Source organism: Schistocerca piceifrons, chromosome 3 (assembly GCF_021461385.2).
Source record: "Schistocerca piceifrons isolate TAMUIC-IGC-003096 chromosome 3, iqSchPice1.1, whole genome shotgun sequence".
In the NCBI taxonomy this organism is placed as follows: domain Eukaryota; kingdom Metazoa; phylum Arthropoda; class Insecta; order Orthoptera; family Acrididae; genus Schistocerca; species Schistocerca piceifrons.
The window spans coordinates 191,042,163-191,066,001 of NC_060140.1; the positions used below are offsets into that span (position 1 = coordinate 191,042,163).

At 45.0% G+C, this 23,839-nt stretch overlaps 1 protein-coding gene across 1 annotated transcript in view; it reads left to right on the forward strand.

Moving 5' to 3' along the window:
• The window catches only part of LOC124788507 (GTP-binding protein Rhes), a 677,045-nt gene that overhangs the window by 571,414 nt on the left and 81,792 nt on the right, over positions 1-23,839 (forward strand). The window lies entirely within an intron of this gene.

Genomic DNA, 23,839 nt, shown 5'->3' on the forward strand with positions numbered 1-23,839 from the left:
TACGCGGTACGTTCGATAGATCAAACCCGAGCCGCCACGGCTCAGATCCTGAGAAATCAGTACCCAGAACAACCACCTCTGGCCGTAATAACGGACTTGATACGCCTGGGCATTGAGTCAAACAGAGCTTGGATGGTGTGTACAGGTACAGCTGCCCATACAGTTTCAACACGATACCACAGTTCATCAAAAATGGTTCAAATGGCTCTGAGCACTATGGGACTTAACTTCTGTGGTCATTAGTCCCCTAGAACTTAGAACTACTTAAACCTAACTAATCTAAGGACATCACACACATCCATGCCCGAGGCAGGATTCGAACCTGCGACCGTAGCAGTCGCGCGGCTCCGGACTGAGCGACTTAACCGCGAGACCTCCGGGGCCGGCCCCACAGTTCATCAAGAGTAGTGACTGGCGTATGTGACGAGCCAGTTGCTCGACCACCATTGAGCAGACGTTTTCAATTGGTGATAGATCTGGAGAATGTGCCGGACAGGGCAGCAGTCAAACATTTTCTGTATCCAGAAAGGCCCGTACAGGACCTGCAACATGCGGTCGTGCATTATCCTGCTGAAATGTAGAGTTTCTCAGGGATCGAATGAAGGGTAGAGCCACGGGTCGTAACACACCTGAAATGTAACGTCCACTATTCAAAGTGCCGTCAATCCGAACAAGAGGTGACCGAGACGCGTAACCAATGGCACCCCATACCATCACGGCGGGTGATACGCCAGTATGGCGATGACGAATACACGCTTCCAACATGTGTTCACCGCGATGTCGCCAAACACGGATGCGACCATCATCGTGCTGTAAACAGAACCTGGATACAACCGAAAAAATGAAGTTTTGCCATTCGTGCACCCAGGTTCGTCATTGAGTACACCATCGCAGGCGCTCCTGTCTGTGATGCAGCGTCAAGATTAACCGCAGCCATGGTCTCAGAGCTGATAGTCCATGCTGCTGCAAACGTCATCGAACTGTTCCTGCAGATGGTTGTTGTCTTGCAAACGTCCCCATCTGTTAACTCAGGGATCGAGACGTGGCTGCACGATCCGTTACAGCCATGCGGATAAGATGCCTGTCATCTCGACTGTTCGGGTAAGAGGCCCTTGGGATCCAGTACGGCGTTCCGTATTACCCCCCTGAAACCACCGATTCCATATTCTGCTAACAGTCATTGGATCTCGACCAACACGAGCAGTAATGTCGCGATACGATAAACCGCAATCGCGATAGGCTACAATACGACGTTTATCAAAGTCGGAAACGTGATTGTACGCATTTCCCCTCCTTACACGAGGTATCACAACAACATTTCACCAGGCAACGCCGGTGAACTGCTGTTTGTGTATCAGAAATCGGTTGGAAACTTTCCTCATGTCAGCATGTTGTAGGTGTCGCCACCAGCTCCATACCTGTGTGAATGCTCTGAAAAGCTAATCATTTGTATATCAAACCTGACGGTTAAATTTCGCGTCTGTAGCACGTCATCGTCGTGGTGTAGCAATTTTAATGGCCGGTAGTGTAATAATAAATCTATATTAAGTATACAGTTCTAAAACCGGGAGTACATTAACATTGTGTAGCGGAAATTTTTATCGGCCAGTACGTCGATATTTTCTCCGTCGATATATCGATATATTCGTACTTTTCTAGATATACCGAGAGACTATAATGATATTTTTTTTAAATGTCCGATATTTTTAAAAACATTAACAGCCCTAGTTGGCACTGCACATGCTGGCAGGTAACGGGTTCCATGCATTCGCCAAATTCAAACCCTTGCAACGGATTGTCACAGGGTACTGTGTGATTCATGACTCCAAATCACTCGTTTCCAGTCATCCACTGTCCACTGGCGCCTCTTATTACACTACCTCAAGCGTTGCTTAGCACCGGCCATAGAAACGTGTGCCTTATGAGAAGCGCTCGACCATTGTACCCCATTGTTTTTAACTCTCTATGCGCAGTTATTGTGCGAGCTGGTCTACTGGTGGCACTTTGGAACTCACGAGTTATCATTTCAGCCAGTTTGATGTGATCTTTTACAACCAACTTCCATAATGCTCTACAGTGGATGTCCGTCGACACATGGGACCCGTCTAGTATTGCTTTAGTTGTGGTTATTCCTTCACATTTCCACTTCACAGTCTCATTGGGCAACCTTAGAAGGACTGAAATATCCCTGATGGATTTGTTCCACATGTGACATCTACCAACTAGTCCACATCCAAAGTCACTGAGCTATCCTAGCCGACACATTTTGCTCTTACTGCATTCCTGCTGACAACACAGTAGTCCCCATTCAACCGTGGTACTACTCAATTCTTTAGAAAATCAAAAATTACAATTTCACCACAGCTATTTAAAGGAAATAGTAAGCCCGGAATCACTGGTGATGGAAAAACTTGTGATTGTTTTACAATTTTAATTTGACTCAGAACAGGCATTATAAACTTCAACTCGGACATTTGTCCTCTTACTGATGCAATATACAAATCTTCACTTTAATCGAATTACATAAACACGAATAAGAATTGTGTTTGCGTCCGCAACCAAAATCATAGATAGCAGGCACGGTGAATAATCAATCGGAAACAATCGTTCTTGTTTAATCATATCTCAAAGGACTAGTAACACTATGTACTTCCAACCCAAAGTTACACAGCGACATAATACCACAACTTGAATAAATTAAAAAAAAAACAAAGATCTTAAAGCTTAATAAACTGGGCTAGCACTTGGATGGATGACCATCAGGTCTGCCGAGCGCTGTTGGGGTGCACTCGGCCCTTGTGGGGCAAACTGAGGAGCTGCTTGATTGAGAAGTAGCGGCTCCGGTCTCGGAAACTGACACACGGCCGGGGGAGCGGTGTGCTGACCACATGCCCCTCCATATCCGCATCCAGTGACGGCTATGGGCTGAGGATGACACAGCGGCCGGTCGGTAACGTTGGGCCCTCATGGCCCGTTCGGGAGGCGTTTCTTCAACTTCTGCGTTTGTTATTTCGGCTGTGAGAGCAGCTTCGATTTCTGTTGATGTAATGATAGTTTGCTGGTGTGTTTTGAGGTCTTGTTTAACTTTTTCTTCATGTGTTTTGTCAAAATTAGCGTCTGTTGGAAAGCTGTGGATATTGTTAAGTACTTCCGTAAATATAACTGCTTTTCGTTCATGATCAGTTAATGTTTCAAATGGTTCAAATGGCGCTGAGCAGTATGGGACTCAACTGCTGTGGTCATTAGTCCCCTAGAACTTAGAACTACTTAAACCTAACTAACCTAAGGACATTACACACATCCATGCCCGAGGCAGGATTCGAACCTGCGACCGTAGCAGTCGCACGGTTCCGGACTGCGCGCTTAGAACCAGTTAATGTTTCCTTCGTGGTATAGGGGAGGATCGGTTTTGTAGTGAACTCCTGTTACTTTTCAGAAAGTGTGCCAGTTGGTTGGTTGGTTTGGGGGATTAAAGGGACCAGAGAAAGTGTGCCAGTATTTGTTGGTTTGCTTGCGGACCACATTTTCGCTAATTTCAGTCCATCTGTTGGCTCTGAAACCCTTCAGTTGTTTGAATAGGTTGTTTAGTCTGTTCCACTCTGTTTTATATTCGCATTTCGCAGTGTGTTTAAATAATCTGTACATGCCTCTTTTTTCCTTTATGGTATTCAGTACTCTTTCTTAGTATTCGTTTCGCGTTTGCTTTGATGCTTCTAGTTGGTGCCTTATCTCTCGTTCCTTTGATTATTGCCTGTATGGTGTTTTCTTTGTGTTTTTCTAGTTCTTCAGTATTTGGGATTTCTTTGGCCGGCGGTAGGCTTTTGAGTAGCTCTTCCTCATATTTTTGGATGTTTAGGTCTTTGATCTCAATGACGAACCTCCTGCTTTTGTCAGTTTTTGGAGATTTCTTTAGGTGAGTTCGTGTTATTGGTGGCAGATGATCAGTTATTATGCTGCCCATGGTAGGCTGAGCTGTGCATACATCCATCTAGCGCAAATGAAATGGTCGAGGTTAGACGTTCCCAGATGGTTTACACAGGTCGCTTTCTTGTATGGCATTCCATTCTCTTCCTCCTCCAGGCGTACTGTGAGTATTGCGCAGTTTCTATTAGTAATCAAATCACCAAATGTTTCCGACCTTCCACTGAGGTCGCGCAGTGATCTGGTGTGAGGCAGGTAGTCAGTCGAAATACCGTGTCCAAGTGGAATGTGTATAGTTATTAAGTGTGTCAGTGTATGAGCGTGTGTTTGTAGTTCTCGGTGAATTGCCTGGATTCTGGAGAAGTGTGGCGGTAGATAGAGTCCGATGGCTGGTGTTCCTTTATTGTGGAAGACCACAGCGCACCTTTAGGAGTGCTGCGAGGTACTGGAGTTGCTTCTAGTTCGTGGGTAACGAAATCGTGTATGCATAGGGGAAAGTTTGTCGTCCTCGTACGGTAAGTTTCTCTTTGTTTACTAGGTGCTCTGGCATTGGGAGCTTTGTTCTAAAGACGTCGGCGTTGACGAAGCCTATATTTATATCGTCCTCGAACGCTTCGACCGGGATGGTTGCGCCTTCTATTTTCCTTCCTGTCTTTTTAAAGGTGTGAAGGTTTCGGGTTTTGAGTGGACGCTTCCTTGGCGGCTGGTTACATCTGCTTGAATGGGGGGATTAAATGTTTCGGAAGCTTGGGTGACTGGTTCCTTGATAGATGTGGCTGAGTTTTCGGCTCGTTCTTCTGGTGTAGGGGATTGTTTCTTGTTGTGGGTTGGCGTTTCGGTTACGTCCTCGACCTGCAGGTGTTGTGAGTTTCTGTTGGACTTTTCATGCTTTGGAGGTGTTTATTGCCTACTGGCACTGTTTCCAGTTTTCTGCTGAAGAATGTTTTTGAGATTTTTTTCATCACTTCCACTACCATAGTCTTACTATCCGATGGCGTTTGTAATTGTCCATATCAAGTCGTCGGTTTTGACGAACTGATCGTTTCGAGTCTCTTGTGGGTCGCTATGTGTTGGTCTGTCTACACATTTGACTGGGTTGTTTTCAGGATCGGTGATGCTAGCGGCCTTTTCGGACATTTGAGGTCCACTCGACGGTGGTAGCCCTCACGGTTTGCGCATTTTCCTCTATCGTTTTTTGTGTTGCACTCGCTTGCGAAGTGGTTTCCGGCGCATCTTGCACATTTTGGCGTTTTTGAGCATTTTTCGGTCGGATGCTGGTAACTGCATTTAGCGTAGTGTGCTGGTTGTGGTGGAGGCAAGTGTGACGGTTCTGCTTTGTATGAGTGCATATGCATTCGAAAGTTTTCGGGCAATAATTTGTCCACCGTAGTTTTCTCTCTGCTGAGAACTCCGATGTCTGGTGTATCTGACGTGTTTCTCGACCGGATGCGAATCGAAAGCTCGTATTTGCATCCCAGTACCATGAGTTCTTCCTCATCTCGGTGGTGGTAAAATCAAAAGCTATGTTTTTGATTACCACGCACGTGTATTTTTTTTCCTTTGTTTTTCCGTCTTATGGAGCGCAGAAATCATTCGTATTTCTACTCGCTTCTGGTCGGTAATGGAATAAAAAATTGTCGACTACTCGCGCTACGTTTGTAAACTAAGATAAGAGCTGTGTAACGTTGTTGCCTATTATCGGACCATCGTTATGTCTGACAAAACATTTATCTAATTATACAATTCGTACATACAGTATGTTTAACAGACATTACGAAAGTAGATTTAGCTTGTAAATCCCGGAACTTTGAGGGACTTGTAGTCCGGGGTGATATGTTACAATACAGCATCACCGGTCTATTGCGGTCTAACTGTGTTGGTGAGGCAGTAAATTTCCACAGGGCAGTGACTCCGTCACTGCAATTCACTTTGGAGGTGAGGCGGTGGGACTTGTAGTCCCGTACCACCCTCTGACGGTGATAGTATTACATGAGTCAGGCAGAAGAATTTTGCCCAACATGGGCAGGAACTTTGTAAATCCATTAGTTATTTATCTTATACTTTGTTGAAATTGACTGTGAGAAACAACTAAATTTGCAAGCTAGGAAGGCAACTAAATTAACCGGCTATTTTCTTATTTGCCATTTCCAATCTCAATACCAAGAGAGTTGTTTGAGATGTCAACCTACCCATTTTTCAATCCTTTTAGCCAGACCCCATCTGCGGAAATAGGGAAAGAGGATTGCTAGTGATGACATTAGCCCTACAACCAAGCACGGCCTTCCGAAAACATTGGCCGGAGCTGGTGGACAATTATTAATTTTGGCAGGACTCTGGGACAATATATGCCTGGGAAAAATATGAATGCAAGCCTACAGCGTGTACGTTTATCTCTGTGTCGCTCAGTGTAGTTTGTGTATTCTGTAAAGTCGGTGATTTACTCAACAGGTAGTATAGTGTGACCGACGACACATGAGACTCCTAAATCTCTTTTTTAATACATTTCATCTTCTACCAGAAGGAGGCTATAAGGGGAGATCAAAAAGTTTCCGTCTGAAGGCGTTGCTGCAGCGTATACGCAAAGTAGCGCACACGCCGATGCGGTTATACAGGGTAGTCTATTGATAGTGACCGGGCCAAACATCTCACGAAATAAGCATCAAACGAAAAAAACTACAAAGAACGAAACTCGTCTAGCTTGAAGGGGGAAACCAGATGGCGCTATGGTTGGCCCCCTAGATGGCGCTGCCATAGGTCAAACGGATATCAACTGCGTTTTTTTTTAATAGGAACCCCCATTTTTTATTACATACTCGTGTAGCACGCAAAGAAATATGAATGTTTTAGTTGGACCACTTTATCCGCTTTGCGATAGATGGCGCTGTAATAGTCACAAACGTATAAGTACGTGGTATCACGTAACATTCCGCCAGTGCGGACGGTATTTGCTTCGTGATACATTACTCGTGTTAAAATGGACCGTTTACCAATTGCAGAAAAGGTCGATATCGTGTTGTTGTCTGGCTATTGTGATCAAAATGCCCAACGGGCGTGTGCTATGTATGCTGCTCGGTATCCTGGACGACATCATCCAAGTGTCCGAACCGTTCGCCGGATAGATACGTTATTTAAGGAAACAGGAAGTGTTCAGCCACATGTGAAACGTCAACCACGACCTGCAACAAATGATGATGCCCAAGTAGGTGTTTTAGCTGCTGTCACGGCTAATCCGTACATCACTAGCAGACAAATTGTGCGAGAGTCGGGAATCTCAAAATCGTCGGTGTTGAGAATGCTACATCAACATCGATTGCACCCGTGCCATATTTCTATGCACCAGGAATTGCATGTAGACGACTTTGAACGTCGTGTACAGTTCTGCCACTGGGCACAAGAGAAATTACGGGACGATGATAGAATTTTTGGCACGCGTTCTATTTAGCGACGAAGCGTCATTCACCAACAGGGGTAACGTAAACCGGCATAATATGCACTATTGGGCAACGGAAAATCCACGATAACTGCGACAAGTGGAACATCAGGGATCCTGGCGGGTTAATGTATGGTGCGGCATTATGGGAGGAAGGATAATTGGCCCCCATTTATCGATGGCAATCTAAATGGTGCAATGTATGCTCGTTTCCTACGCAATGTTCTACCGATGTTACTACAAGATGTTTCACTGCATGACAGAATGGCGATGTACTTCCAACATGATGGATGTCCGGCACATAGCTCGGGTGCGGTTGAAGCGGTATTGAATACCGTATTTCATGACAGGTGGATTGGTCGTCGAAGCACCATACCATGACCCGGACGTTCAGCGGATCTGACGTCCCCGGATTTCTTTCTGTGGGGAAAGTTGAAGGATATTTGCTATCGTGATCCACCGACAACGCCTGACAACATGCGTCAGCGCATTGGCAATGCATGTGCGAACATTACGGAAGGCGAACTACTCGCTGTTGAGAGGAATGTCGTTGCACGTATTGCCAAATGCATTGAGGTTGACGGACATAATTTTAAGCATTTATTGCATTAATGTGGTATTTACAGGTAATCAAGCTGTAACAACATGCGTTCTCAGAAATGATGAGTTCACAAAGGCACATGTATCACATGGGAACAACCGAAATAAAATGTTCAAACGTACCTACGTTCTGTATTTTAATTTAAAAAACCTACCTGTTACCAACTGTTCGTCTACAGTTGTGAGCCATATGTTTGTGACTATTACAGCGCCAATTGTCACAAAGCCAAAAAAGTGGTCCAACTAAAACATTCATATTTCTTTACGTACTGCACGAATATGTAATAAAAAATGGGAGTTTCGATTTTAAAAAAACGCTGTTGATATCCGTTTGACCTATGGCAGCGCCATCTAGCGGGTCAACCATAGCGCCATCTGGTTTCCCCCTTCAAGCTAGACAATTTCCGGTCTTTGTAGTGTTCTCGTTTGACGCTTATTTCATGAAATATATGGCCCGGTCACTATCAATGGACCACCCTGTATAAGCACCGACATGTAGGCGAGGGATTAGTGAGGCATTCGTGTCTTTCCGTCGTGTGTGTGCTAAGTGCGGACACGTGAACTATTGCGACTTTTTTGCCAAAGCATCCAAACAGGACCAGCGTGTTACTATTCTTTTCTTGGCTGCCGAAGGACAAACACTGGTGGGCATTTATCGGAGAATGAATAATTTGTAGGGGACAGCACGTCTGTTGAAAACCTCCGTTGTGTACTGGTGCAGCAATGGACGCTGCTACTTCATCATAACGCATGTCCCCATTTCGTAAATGTCGTAAATCTGAAAATTTGTGGTAAGTTCCCATAGGACCAAACTAGTGAGATCGTCGGTCCCTGGGCTTACACTCTACTTAACCTAACTTACGCTAAGGACAACACACACACTCATGCCCGAGGGAGGACGTACCTCTGACGGGGAAGCCGCGCGAACCGTGGCAAGGTGCCTGAGACCACGCGGCTACCCCGCGCGGCGCAACTGTCGTAACGCAGAAATTACGTCAGCTTAACTGGGAGATACTCGAGCACCCGCCCTATACTCCTGGCTTCTGCCCATGCGATTATGACGCCTTCGGTCCCTTAAAAAAGGCCTTGAAGGATCGACGATTCCTGTCGGACATGGATGTGTAGCAAGCAGTTGCTGACATCTTCACGCATCAGAACATGTCGTTTTAGCAAACGGGTATCTTCAGCATGGTGCGTCGGTTGTATTATTGCCTCAATGTTCACGGCGATTTTGCCTGATCTGCGTATTGATTCTAACTGTGCGGCCTTCGAATGAAAACTTATTAATCCCCCCTTATATTAAGATACCTATCCCACAACAGACCTCAGTTCTTTTCAGCCAAATACCAGATATACGTGCCCATCGGCGTTAAAGAGAGATGGTTTCCCGTATTATTGTTAAATTAAGACAAGACATTTCCTTTCTCCATTTCCCATTCCATCCGACATTGTGTTCAAACTGCAATTTTTTTCTTTTTACTTTGTACTCCTCAAAAGGTGGTTGTTATTAATCCGTGACCTTTTTTTGCCTCGAACCATTAAAATGGTGTCACGTATTCTAGTAGCTGCTTAGTGAAAGTTAAGTTATTTGCTTGTTACGTGAAACGGGGCAGTAGACCTTTCGCACTGACAAGTGAGATCTACCCGGATTTACTTTAGTAGGCGTACTAGTCAAGCACCTATCAGTAGATTTTAAAGGCTACAGTCCTGTGGATGTACTCATCTTGTCGTCATTTGATTTGAACAGGTTTGTAGACCCGCAGCTTTCGTTGAAAAAAACTTTCCACTTTCAGCTCAGAAAATTTCATCAATTATGGTGACTTGCCCTTCTTACACCGTCAACGAAGCCCTGTGACAGAATTACGAACAGTCGTTGAATCAAGTTGTCATTTGCACAGTTTTTAAATGGCACTGAAGGCAATTTCAAGCGCGAATCAGTGGATCAAAATAGAATTTGGAGCCCTTCACAGCTTGCGAGGTCTGTTCGCTTGCAAATCATGTTATATTGGTGGAATTAGGTTGATATGAGCGTAGGAGGGCTGAAAGCATACAACAGCGAGAATGTCTGTAAAAAAGCAGGAAAAAATCGGTATCATTGTACATTGGTGTGTGACACTTGCGGACGAAAGTCCACTCCTGAGCAAAATCTTTGGACCAATCCTACTTTCTCATGGTGTGTCACAGCCAAGTAACACAGATCGATGAAACTTGAGCCACAGTATAGTAGGGAAGCTAATAGAAAGAAGTACGCAATGAGATGAACAGAAATGGTACTTTTAATCTAAATGCAAAAATTACACTGAAGTTACCGCGATTTATGATGGTCTCCTGGACATTACAAATGGCGGCACATGGTAATTAATAGAGTGTGCGACCATACGAACGACAGCGCATGCGCTACGAAGTGCTCCCATGCTGGCCACAAAGTTCTTAAGGAGCTCTTCTTGTAAGGCGCTCCATTTCTCCACCAAGGCGCCTAGCATCAGTTGAATGGTCGTTGTTATAAGTGGACCCGCTGCAGTACGCCTTCCCATCGCATTCCACATGTGTTCGCTGAGATTTAAGTCGGGAAAAGAGCAGGCTAGTCCATTCGCTGAATATGCTCTCGTTCCAAGAGCTTCTCCATGCGGTTTGTAACCCATAAAAATGAAGCCAGTTCCAAGATTTGGAGGCCAGTACGCCCATGAAACATTATGCCTCAACACACCATAAAAAAATGGTGCAAATGGCTCTGAGCCCCGTGGGACTTAACCTCTGAGGTCATCAGTCCCCTAGACTTAGAACTACTTAAACCTAACTAACCTAAGGACATCACACACATCCATGCCCGAGGCGGGATTTGAACCTGCGACCGTAGCAGCAGCGCGGTGCCTGACTGAAGCGCCTAGAACCGCTCGGCCACAACGGCCGGCACACCATAACAAGTGGACCGCCAAAACGATAATGTTCGACAATGTTCCTGGTTATCACACCTCTTGCCATATGTGAGTACGTGCAGAATCACTACTCAGACTGAATCTGCTCTCATCAGGAAAGAGCTTGCCACCCCATCCTCGACGGTCCACTTCTTGTGTTTCTTTAAAGTAGTACTTCCATTAGACTGTTGTTTATTTACAGTGTTACATTTACATTTACACAGTCATGATTTCGGCTTCAAAGTGCCATATCAAGTGTTTTAAGTGTTACAAATTGCCTAAGATGTCATACTGTCGTATAAAAATACACTATTAGACACATTGTCTAATAATAATAGTGTATTTGCCTAAGATGGCGTACTGTCGTATTAAAATACACTATTAGACACATTGTCTAATAATAATAGTGTACTTTAATACTACAGTATGCCATCTTAGACAATTTATAACAGTTAAAACACTAGATAATGGCACTTTGAAGTCGAAATCATGATTGTGTAAGTGTAAATGTAACACTGTAAATAAACAACAGTCTTATGGCGGTACTGACTTTAAAGAAATATATTATGACTGTGACTCCACATTATGAAAAAGTTACTTCTTGTGTTCTTGGCGCCACAGCAAACGATGCCGCCAGTATGTGGATGTCAACGGAGTACAACGTCTTATTCGTCGAGCAAAGACACCACTTTATGCAGTCGTCTTGCCACTAGGGAACGTGAGATTGCGATGGGGGCGCAAATTGTCGTCCATGAAGACGAATGCCTCGCCAATATGCTGCCGATATGGTTGCACTATCTGTCGGAGGATGGCATTCACGTATCGTACAGCCATTACGGCGCCTTCCATGACCACCCGCGGCGTACGTCGGCCCCATATAATGCCACCCCATAACAGCAGGAGACCGAGCGAGGTGGCGCAGTGGTTAGACACTGGACTCGCATTCGGGAGGACGACGGTTCAATCCCACGTCCGGCCATCCTGATTCAGGTTTTCCGTGACTTCCCTAAATTACTCCAGGCAAATGCCGGGATGGTTCCTCTGAAAGGGCACCGTCGACTTCCTTCCCAATCCTTCCCTAATTCGATGAGACCGATGACCACGCTGTCTGGTCTCCTTCCCCAAACAACCAACCAACCAACCATAACAGCAGGGAACCTCTACCTCGCTGCACTCGCTGGACAGTGTGTCTAAGGCGTTCAGCCTGACCGGGTTGGCTCCAGGCACGTCTCCGACGATTGTCTGGTTGAAGGCATATGCGACACTCACCGGTGAAGAGAACGTGATGCCGATCCCGAGCGGTCCATTCGGCATGTTGTTGCGACCATCTGTACGGCACTGTATGGTGTTGTGGTTGCAAAATGGTTCAAATGGCTCTGAGCACTATGGGACTTAACATCTGAGGTCATCAGTCCCCTAGAATTTAGAACTACTTAAACCTAACTAACCTAAGGACATCACACCCATCCATGCCCAAGGCAGGATTTGAACCTACGACCGTAGCGGTCGCGCGGTTCCAGACTGTAGCGCCTAGAACCGCTCGGCCACACCGGCCGGCGTTGTGGTTGCAAAGATGGACCTCGCCATGGACGTCGGGAGTGAAGTTGCGCATCATGCAGCCGATTGCGCACAGTTTGAGTCGTAACACGACGTCCTGTGGCTGCACGAAAAGCATTATTCAACATGGTGGCGTTGCTGCCTGGGTTCCTCCGAGCCATAATCCGTAGGTAGCGGTCATCCACTGCAGTAGTAGCCCCTGGGCGGCCTGAGCGAGGCATGTCATCGACAGTTCCTGTCTCTCTGTATCTCCTCCATGTCGCTTTGGTTCACTCCGAGACGACTGGACACTTCACATGTTGAGAGCCCTTCCTGGCACAAATTAGCAATGCGGACACGATCGAACCGTTTAGGCATTGTTGAACTATAGACAACACGAGCCGTGTACCTCCTTCCTGGTGGAATGACTGGAACTGATCGGCTGTCGGATACCTCCGTCTAATAGGCGCTGCTCATACATGGTTGTTTGCATCTTTGGGCGGGTTTAGTGACACCTCTAAACAGTCAAAGGGACTGTGTCTGTGATACAATGCCGGCCGATGTGGCCGAGCGGTTCTAGGCGCTTCAGCCTGGAACCGCGCTGCCGCTACGGTCGCAGGTTCGAAGCCTGCCTCGGGCATGGATGTGTGTGATGTCCTTAGGTTAGTTAGGTTTAAGTAGTTCTAAGTTCTAGGGGACTGATGACCTCAGATGTTAAGTCCCATAGTGCTTAGAGCCATTTGAACCATTTTTTTTGTGATACAATATCCACAATCAACGTCTACCTTCAGGATTTCTGAAAATCGGGGTGATGCAAAACTTTTTTTGATGTGTGTAGTAGCGAGGTGGGAAAGAGTTTGGTGTGCACTCTGATAAGCATTGACTCGTGTCAAGAAGAACGTTTATCAGTGTCTTGTATATGACGCGCTGCAATGTGCGCGTTGAGCTCTCGTAAAACTCACGAAACGACGGCACTCACCAAAGTAGTGTGGGCAGGGGTGCTGCCATTGATTCCGGCGTCGTATTCGAAGCCATTTGCGCCGTCATGAAGCGATTCATCACTTCGAGTGGGTGTGCCATTTTTTGACTCTGAATCTGAATAAACTGAGTTAGATGAATTGCAAGCGGCGCAGCAGAGGACTGCGGCGTAATAGTCATTCTGAACTAATCACTGCTCAAAGACACGAATAGCAATACAAAATAGGGCAGAAAAAAGGGTGTACAAAACCAGCAACTTCGGAATTTTGGACAACATGGTTGTGGCGAGAAGCAGCGATTAGTATGATTAATCAATAATTCAAAAACAGTCTTAATCGCATTTATTATTATTTTACCGCCAATCGGTTTCCTCGCTAGACAGACTAGAGGGCGCCTGATATACGTTTTGTAATCCATGGCAACGGCGTCCTCACCACAAGGAGTAGAGGGCGTTGTAGTCCTTCCATATTAACCGTTTTAGTAAATAGACTCTAATGTTTTCCACGTAAATGTACGAGTAGATATATTATAATACAAGACGACACCAGTTTTTGTGTGTCACAGATTGTTTTACTTTATATTATGGCACATAATGTAATATACTTTTACGAATTTTACGAGTTGACTACGGAACGTTTGTTATTATTTTATAATTAACACTATAATTGTAACTCTTTTTTAAATGGAATGGTTCCGTTTTCTGTTAATTACTGTCACTTAAATTTATGTTAAACCGAGGTGACTAATAATTACATATAATAAAGTGTGTTAAATACCGTTGATCGCCGCTGGGGGTGTTTCCGTCTATTCACGTGATCTCAGTACGCTATTTAGTCTCGCATAGTTTCCTGCCGTTATGCAGACAGGAGTGACACCACCAACAGTCGACCAATGGGTAACATATTTTAAATTTACGTAATGTTAGCTGTTGTATAATAGAGTCTCTCTGACGGATATCTACAATTTCACAGTGTAAACGCCCAGAAGATGACCCCTACGTCGGGTTGAAACCGGTTGGCGGTATAATAATAATAATAATAAATGCGATTAAGACTGTTTTTGAATTATTGAGCAACTTCGGAACCTAGAACATGAATAGTACAAGCAAAGCAAACACAGGGGTCACAGAATACAATCCACATCAGATAAAAGCAACCAAAAAGGCTACAGTAAAGTAAGAAGTCAACGAGACTTGAAGACTACCATAAATGGAAACGAAAACATGTCGTCAGTCTTTTTGTATACTACTTCGTATACAATGGTAAGAAGTGGGCTACAAGGGGATGCAGCATCTGTCGTCTTAGTGAATCTGGGCCAGAGCAGAAATGGTTAGCAAACAAACAAATGACAGTAAACAGAAGTTTTACTTAAGTTGTATCTTTCTCCTAGCCTTGCGAAGAAACTTTACAAAGCTTAAACAGCAACAAGAAGTAAACCAAAGAGTGTCATGTAGTGTGAGACTCCCACTACTGATTCATGACCGAACTGTCGAAGGCTGACTAAGACTGAAGACTGTCGAAGACTGCAACTTACAAGGGGACCCTCCATACTGTAAATCACGGATTTTCATTCACTTCAAATATGTTGTAGAGGCACTTACCCTGAGCTCCTGGCTATCCAGTTTTTTAGCAGCGGGCCTTACTTTTTGAGGAAATCGATTTTGAAGTTCATTGCGCACTTTGTATATCAGTAACATTACAGATATTCTGAGCAAGTCAGCGTAGCGCAACGGTAAAGGTTTACGGCTACCGTGCTGGAGGTACCGTGTTCGAATCCTGCTCGCAAAGTAGATTTTCGGCGTATTTAATGGCATTTGTGATTTCGCCTTTTGATTCTTCGCTCAACTCCTCTACTTGTGGATCTTCTTCTGGCTGCACTACTGCAGAAGCTTTTGGTTCTTCCATTTCACAGAATTTTTCTAACACACAGCACTAGAGACGCTTTGCGAGCAACTGACGCTGTATTTAGATGTGAACGTAAAGGAAAGCAACTCGCATCCTCATTGGCCGCAACTTGGAGCTGGGGTTTCCGTTACGGCTAACGGTATTCACGGGAGAGGGGACGATAATGGGCGGAGATCGATTTCAGGTGATACAAGAAGCGACCGTTGTACGAACATTTGGAACTCCAACAGCGAACCACAAACGGAATGAATATTTGCAAAAATTAATAACTGAATATATCTTCATAATTTCGCACACCTTACACTGTTTGTTGCTATTCTTTGAAATAAAATTGAAAAATTCGTTCGATTATGAAAAAAAAAAAATACACAAGTAGGATTCGAACACGGTACCTCCAAGGCGATAGCCGTGAACCTTCACCGCTGCGCTACCCCGACTTGCTCGAAATCCACGTAATGTTACGGGTATATAAAGCGCGCAATGAACTTCAAGATCGATTTCCTCAAAATCCAAGGCCCATCACTAAGAAACCGGATAGCCGGGTACTCAGGGTAAGTGCCTCTACAACATATTTGAAGAACATCAAAATCTGTGATTTGCAGTATGGAGGGTCTCCTTGTCAGAATGGCCGTGTATCAGCCGCCGGCAATGCTAGATCGCGGCGGCAGAGGACGCTCGCAGTTGGAGCTGCTGAAGGCCAGGCTAAACGGGCGCGCGTCATTGGATCCGCAGGATCCTCACGCGAGTGCCATTGACGTCTGCCGGAAACGTGCGTTTCCGTTGCCAACTGTGAGACGCCGGTGAGGGTAACATCGATCAGTGGTACCACACTTAGCAACCATCATACTCTGCATTGTACAAGAACAAATGCAGTAAAATAATGGAATGAATTTTGATGTGTCACAACAATTTCTTGTAATACACTACTGGCCATTAAAATTGCTACACCACGAAGATGACGTGCTACAGACGCGAAATTTAACCGACAGGAAGAAGATGCTGTGATATGCAAATTATTAGCTTTTCAGAGCATTCACACAAGGTTGGCGCAGGAGACGACACCTACAACGTGCTGACACGAGGAAAGTTTCCAACCGATTTCTCACACTCAAACAGCAGTTGACCGGCGTTGCCAGGTGAAACGTTGTTGTGATGCCTCGTGTAAGGAGGAGACATGCGTACCATCACGTTTCCGACTTGGAAAAAGGTCGGATTGTAGCCTATCGCGATTGCGGTTTGTCGTATCGCGACATTGCTGCTCGCGTTGGTCGAGATCCAATGACTGTTAGCAGAACATGGATCGGTGGGTTCAGGAGGGTAATACGGAACGCCGTGCTGGATCCCAACGGCCTCGTATCACTAGCAGTCGAGATGACAGGCATCTTATCTGCATGCCTGTAACGGATCGTGCAGCCACGTCTCGATCCCTGAGTCAACAGATGGGGACGTTTGCAAGACAACAACCATCTGCACGAACAGTTCGACGACGTTTGCAGCAGCATTGACTTTCAGCTCGGAGATCACGGCTGCGGTTACCCTTGACGCTGCATTACAGACAGGAGCGCCTGCGATGGTGTACTCAACGACGAACCTGGGTGCGCAAATGGCAAAACGTCATTTTTTCGGATGAATCCAGGTTTTGTTTATAACATCATGATGGTCGCATCCGTTGAACGCATATTGGAAGTGTGTGTTCGTCATCGCCATACTGGCGTATCACCCGGCGTAATGGTATGGGGTGCCATTTGTTACACGTCTCGGTCACCTCTTGTTGGCATTGACGGCACTTTGAATAGTGGACGTTACATTTCAGGTGTGTTACGACCCGTGGCTCTACCCTTCATTCGATCCCTCCGAAACCGTACATTTCAGCACGATAATGCACGACCCGTGGTCTAGGGGTAGCGTCTTTGATTCATATCAAAACGTCTTCGGTCCCGGGTTCGATCCCCGCCACTGCCTAAATTTTGATAAATAATCATCATTGGCGGCCGAAGCCTTCCGGCATAAGAAGTCAGCCTCATTCTGCCAACGGCCTTGTCAAAATAGGGCGGAGGAGCGGATAGAGGTTCAGGGCACTCTCTTGTCCTAGTGGTGGGAAATTTGCCCTAAAAGCGGAAGAATCATCAATGATCAACGACGTGAGAATGCAGAAGGCAATGGACACCACTGCATTAAAGACACGTAACGTGTATCCACAGGACATGTGGCCTGTAATTGAAGAAGTGTCATGATGATCTCTCCATTGGCAAAAGATTCCGGAATAGTCCCCCATTCGGATCTCCGGGAGGGGACTGTCAAGGGAGAGGTTACCATGAGAAACAGATTGAATAATCAACGAAAGGATTTCTACGAGTCGGGGCGTGGAATGTCAGAAGCTTGAACGTGGTAGGGAAACTAGAAAATCTGAAAAGGGAAATGCAAAGGCTCAATCTAGATATAGTAGGGGTTAGTGAAGTGAAGTGGAAGGAAGACAAGGATTTCTGGTCAGATGAGTATCGGGTAATATCAACAGCAGCAGAAAATGATATAACAGGTGTAGGATTCGTTATGAATAGGAAGGTAGGGCAGAGGGTGTGTTACTTTGAACAGTTCAATGACCGGGTTGTTCTAATCAGAATCGACAGCAGACCAACACCGACAACGATAGTTCAGGTATACATGCCGACGTCGCAAGCTGAAGATGAACAGATAGAGAAAGTGTATGAGGATATTGAAAGGGTAATGCAGTATGTAAAGGGGGACGAAAATCTAATAGTCATGGGCGACTGGAATGCAGTTGTAGGGGAAGGAGTAGAAGAAAAGGTTACAGGAGAATATGGGCTTGGGACAAGGAATGAAAGAGGAGAAAGACTAATTGAGATCTGTTACAAGTTTCAGCTAGTAATAGCGAATACCCTGTTCAAGAATCACAAGAGGAGGAGGTATTCTTGGAAAAGGCCGGGAGATACGGGAAGATTTCAATTAGATTACATCATGGTCAGACAGAGATTTCGAAATCAAATACTGGATTGTAAGGCGTACCCAGGAGCAGATATAGACTCAGATCACAATATAGTAGTGATGAAGAGTAGGCTGAAGTTCAAGACATTAGTCAGGAAGAATCAATACGCAAAGAAGTGGGAAACGGAAGTACTAAGGAATGACGAGATACGTTTGAAGTTCTCTAACGCTATAGATACAGCAATAAGGAATAGCGCAGTAGGCGGTACAGTTGAAGAGGAATGGACATCTCTAAAAAGGGCCATCACAGAAATTGGGAAGGAAAACATAGGTACAAAGAAGGTAGCTGCGAAGAAACCATGGGTAACAGAAGAAATACTTCAGTTGATTGATGAAAGGAGAAAGTACAAACATGTTCCGGGAAAATCAGGAATACAGAAATACAAGTCGCTGAGGAATGAAATAAATAGGAAGTGCAGGGAAGCTAAGACGAAAGGGCTGCAGGAAAAATGTGAAGACATCGAAAAAGATATGATTGTCGGAAGGACAGACTCAGCATACAGGAAAGTCAAAACAATTTTTGGTGACATTAAAAGCAACGGTGGTAACATTAAGAGTGCAACGGGAATTCCACTGTTAAATGCAGAGGAGAGAGCAGATAGGTGGAAAGAATACATTGAAAGCCTCTATGAGGGTGAAGATTTGTCTGAAATGATAGAAGAAGAAACAGGAGTCGATTTAGAAGAGATAGGGGATCCAGTATTAGAATCGGAATTTAAAAGAGCTTTGGAGGACTTACGGTCAAATAAGGCAGAAGGGATAGATAACATTCCATCAGAATTTCTAAAATTATTGGGGGAAGTGGCAACGAAACGACTATTCACGTTGGTGTGTAGAATATATGAGTCTGGCGATATACCATCAGACTTTCGGAAAAGCATCATCCACACAATTCCGAAGACGGCAAGAGCTGACAAGTGCGAGAATTATCGCACAATCAGCTTAACAGCTCATGCATCGAAGCTGCTTACAAGAATAATATACAGAAGAATGGAAAAGAAAATTGAGAATACGCTAGGTGACGATCAGTTTGGCTTTAGGAAAAGTAAAGGGACGAGAGAGGCAATTCTGACGTTACGGCTAATAATGGAAGCAAGGCTAAAGAAAAATCAAGACACTTTCATAGGATATGTCGACCTGGAAAAAGCGTTCGACAATATAAAATGGTGCAAGCTGTTCGAGATTCTGAAGAAAGTAGGGGTAAGCTGTAGGGAGAGACGGGTCATATACAGTATGTACAACAACCAAGAGGGAATAATAAGAGTGGACAATCAAGAACGAAGTGCTTGTATTAAGAAGGGTGTAAGACAAGGCTGTAGCCTTTCGCCCCTACTCTTCAATCTGTATATCGATGAAGCAATGATGGAACTAAAAGAAAGGTTCAGGAGTGGAATTAAAATACAAGGTGAAAGGATATCAATGATACGATTCGCTGATGACATTGCTATCCTGAGTGAAAGTGAAGAAGAATTAAATGATCTGCTGAACGGAATGAACAGTCTAATGAGTACACAGTATGGTTTGAGAGTAAATCGGAGAAAGACGAAGGTAATGAGAAGTAGTAGAAATGTGAACAGCGAGAAACTTAACATCAGGATTGGCGGTCACGAAGTCAATGAAGTTAAGGAATTCTGCTACCTAGGCAGTAAAATAACCAATGACGGACGGAGCAAGGAGGACATCAAAAGCAGACTCGCTAGGGCAAAAAAGGCATTTCTGGCAAAGAGAAGTCTACTAATATCAAATACCGGCCATAATTTGAGGAGGAAATTTCTGAGGATGTACGTCTGAAGTACAGCATTGTATGGTAGTGAAACATGGACTGTGTGAAAACCGGAACAGAAGAGAATCGAAGCATTTGAGATGTGGTGCTATAGACGAATGTTGAAAATTAGGTGGACTGATAAGGTAAGGAATGAGGAGGTTCTACGCAGAATCGGAGAGGAAAGGAATATGTGGAAAACACTGATAAGGAGAAGGGACAGGATGATAGGACATCTTCTAAGACATGAGGGAATGACTTCCATGGTACTAGAGGGAGCTGTAGAGGGCAAAAACTGTAGAGGAAGACAGAGATTGGAATACGTCAAGCAAATAATTGAGGACGTAGGTTGCAAGTGCTACTCTGAGATGAAGAGGTTAGCACAGGAAAGGAATTCGTGGCGGGCCGCATCAAACCAGTCAGTAGACTGATGACCAAAAAAAAAAAAAAAAAATGCACGACCGCAAGTTGCAGGTCCTGTTCGACTGCTGCCCTGGCCAGCGCATTCTCTAGATCTCTCACCAATTGAAAACATCTGATCTGGTCAATGGTGGCCGAGCAACTGGCTCGTTACAATACGCCAGTCACTACTCTTGATGAACTGTGGTATCGTGTTGAAGCTGCATAGGCAGCTGTACCTGTACACGCCATCCAAGCTCTGTTTGACTCAATGCCCAGGCGTATGAAGGCCGTTATTACGGCCAGAGGTGGTTGTTCTGGTACTGATTTCTCAGGATCTATGCACCCAAATTGCATGAAAATGTAATCCTATGTCAGTTCTAGCATAATATATTTATCCAATGAACATCCGTTTATCATCTGCAATTTTAATGGCCAGTAGTCTATACATGTATTTTCTGAGCTCTCCATTCTTCTTAATCTATGTTTGTACTCAGGATGCCTCACATTGTGAAGCCCGCATCTCGTGGTCGTGCGGTAGCGTTCTCGCTTCCCACGCTCGGTTTCCCGGGTTCGATTCCCGGCGGGGTCAGGGATTTTCTTTGCCTCGTGATGGCTGGGTGTTGTGTGCTGTCCTTAGGTTAGTTAGGTTTAATTAGTTCTAAGTTCTAGGGGACTGATGACCATAGATGTTAAGTCCCATAGTGCTCAGAGCCATTTGAACCATTTGAACCTCACATTGTGAAGCGCCTCGTCAGCTTCATACAGTTCTATTAATTTTGTACTTGTGGGACGCAAAATGCATTTATTACTCTGATCAACGATTAAAACACTTTTTAATACACATAAAGTGTATTGAGCATTTATTTACTTTCAGATATCGGTCCTTTAGTGCTTTATAAATTGCTTCACACGTTTCAGATGTTATTTAAGTTAATGTGCAATGTGATATTCGAATGCTGTACTGTAAGCTAGAGTACTTCTCTCCTGTAGCAAGAAATTTGAATGTTACTGTGAGGCTGTCTTCTGCAGATACAGCAGTTCTTATATGAGTACTGTGCATTGTGATATGACGAGACACTTCACTGAGCAAAAACTGAAATATATGCTCACCCGTTTTAAGTAATTTATGTACGACTTGACGTCCTCCACTAGAAGCTCGCATAACAAATTTTGTTTTTATGGTCTCGTCGTAAAACCCACGGCTTCACCCAGGTACGTTACTTTTTTTCCCCCGCTTGTTTTCCTAATGCGCACACAGTGCAATGTGGTACATGCAATTGCTGCGTATAATAACAAACTGCTGTCAGCCATCTTGAGCTTTGACGAAAAATATGATGACAGTGTAATACCCCTATTTAGCGCGACGTCAAATATCTTTGTCAAACAAATTTGACGAATATTTGATAATATCTTTGTTCAAATCTTTGTCAAAGAAATATAATAGTGTAATACCGGACTTAGCAGCCGGGGCGGCAAATGTACACGCCCCGGCACTGAGGCCAGGACGCTGACGGAGATAGCAGCAGGGCCTGCAAGGTGGCAAGCGCGGACGACGGGAGGCGGGTAGACCGCGCAGCTATACTGCAGCAACATTAGGCTCCACGAAACGGACATTTCGGTCGGTCAGCAGCGAGGCCGGAATGCAGCATGGCGAGCCACGCTGTATTCATCGGAGGGCGGCGGTATTGGGCGACGTGCAGTTGGTGGGCGGCGGCAGCACCTGTGCGCTTGATGAGACCACTGGAGCGTTTTTATACGCCCCGTGCGCCCTGACGGCTTTGCGACAGGTGCGGCGCAGATGTGTCGATAGTCAACCGCGCCCGGCGCGGAGCCTGCTGGCGCGAAGTGTGCGCGTGTCGTTCCTCGCAGCTGCAGGCTGGATTTCGTCTCCCGCGCCTTGGAACGTGCAGACAGTATCTGGCCGGCAGTATAGAAGGTGCGCTGCTGCACCCCGACTCGGCACGCAGTGGAATAACTGCGACGAACACTGACCGGCCACACCACATTAAATACACTATGTGATCAAAAGTATCCGGACACCTGGCCGAAAATGACTTACAGGTTCGTGGCGCCCTCCATCGGTAATGCTGAAATTCAGTATGGTATTGGCCCACCCTTAGGCTAGGCGCAAATTGAGAAGCGTATAGCACGTGTGACGTGACACGACACTACAGCGCGACACGCACGTGCCGCACGAGTCGCGCGGGTCCAGCGCATATTGCGACGCGTACGCCATACTTCGCACGCGCTGACTGGCGACGCTCTGCGCTGACTGAACTGAAGAGCGCGCAACCTCTTATCTTTCTCAAACGATTTTACAGAAACTATTCACTGAAAATATATGATTTTTGCCTTACTTGTAACGTTATATGTCAGCTTCGTGACGAAGTGCTGATCACCTCGCTTATGACCATTCTTATTGTCATGTACACATTTTAGTAAGACACTACGCAAAACTCAAAAAATTTGCAAAGGAAATTAGGGGTCGCTATGATTTTGCGTTTAGTGCGTATTACACCATATGTTGCTGCGTATGAAATTTAGCTAACATGCTGAATTTTGGTTTAGACTTGGGAGGAGATCTCTATCTGCCTCCGATCTCGAGAAAATGGATCCCATGTAGCGCGCTCACTTCCGATCTCACGCCCGCGAGAATGAAATACTCGCAAGATCTCTCGTATCTCCTAAACCGCTCGAGACATCGAAACGAAAGTTTGGCGAATGATAGCACACAAGGAGGAGAGTGTTTTGCCAATTATTAAACACACGGAACTCTCTTTCTATGGCGGTATATCACTACTTATACTTATTTTTTTTATTTATTTCACTCGAGTGACTGTAATTTTTTAAGAGTTATCGACAGCTGGCGAAACAAGGGCTTCCTAGTATGAAAATAAACATGAAATTTCTTCTTTTATGTTACTGCAAACCGATACTATGAGGTTTTTCGTAAGCTATTGAACTCTGTGATTGCCAATTACTTGTTTAATGAGGCCCTCCGTTTCGGAATTCTGTCTCAATAGCTGCTGTGAGATGAGTTGGGAAAATTACATTGTGACAAAGGAAGTACAATTAAACCAGTCGCCTTTACTCATAAATGGTGATGCTTCTTCGAATGAGAAAAGATTAACAACTCACACAAATACAGATTGGCAATTCTGTTGGAATTTTGGTGGAATCCCCGTAACCCATCGTATTTTTAACACTGAGCGACTGGAATGGAAATTTACCAAAGGATTTTATTCCTTCTCTTGATCTGAGCAGTATTAAAATAATGACGAGCGTTCCTTCAGGCGGAATGATAGGTACATGCCAGATGCTGTTTTCTCACCTAGGGCTTGCCAAACTGACGCGTGATCGCGAATAAAATAGTTGTTATTGAGAAAAA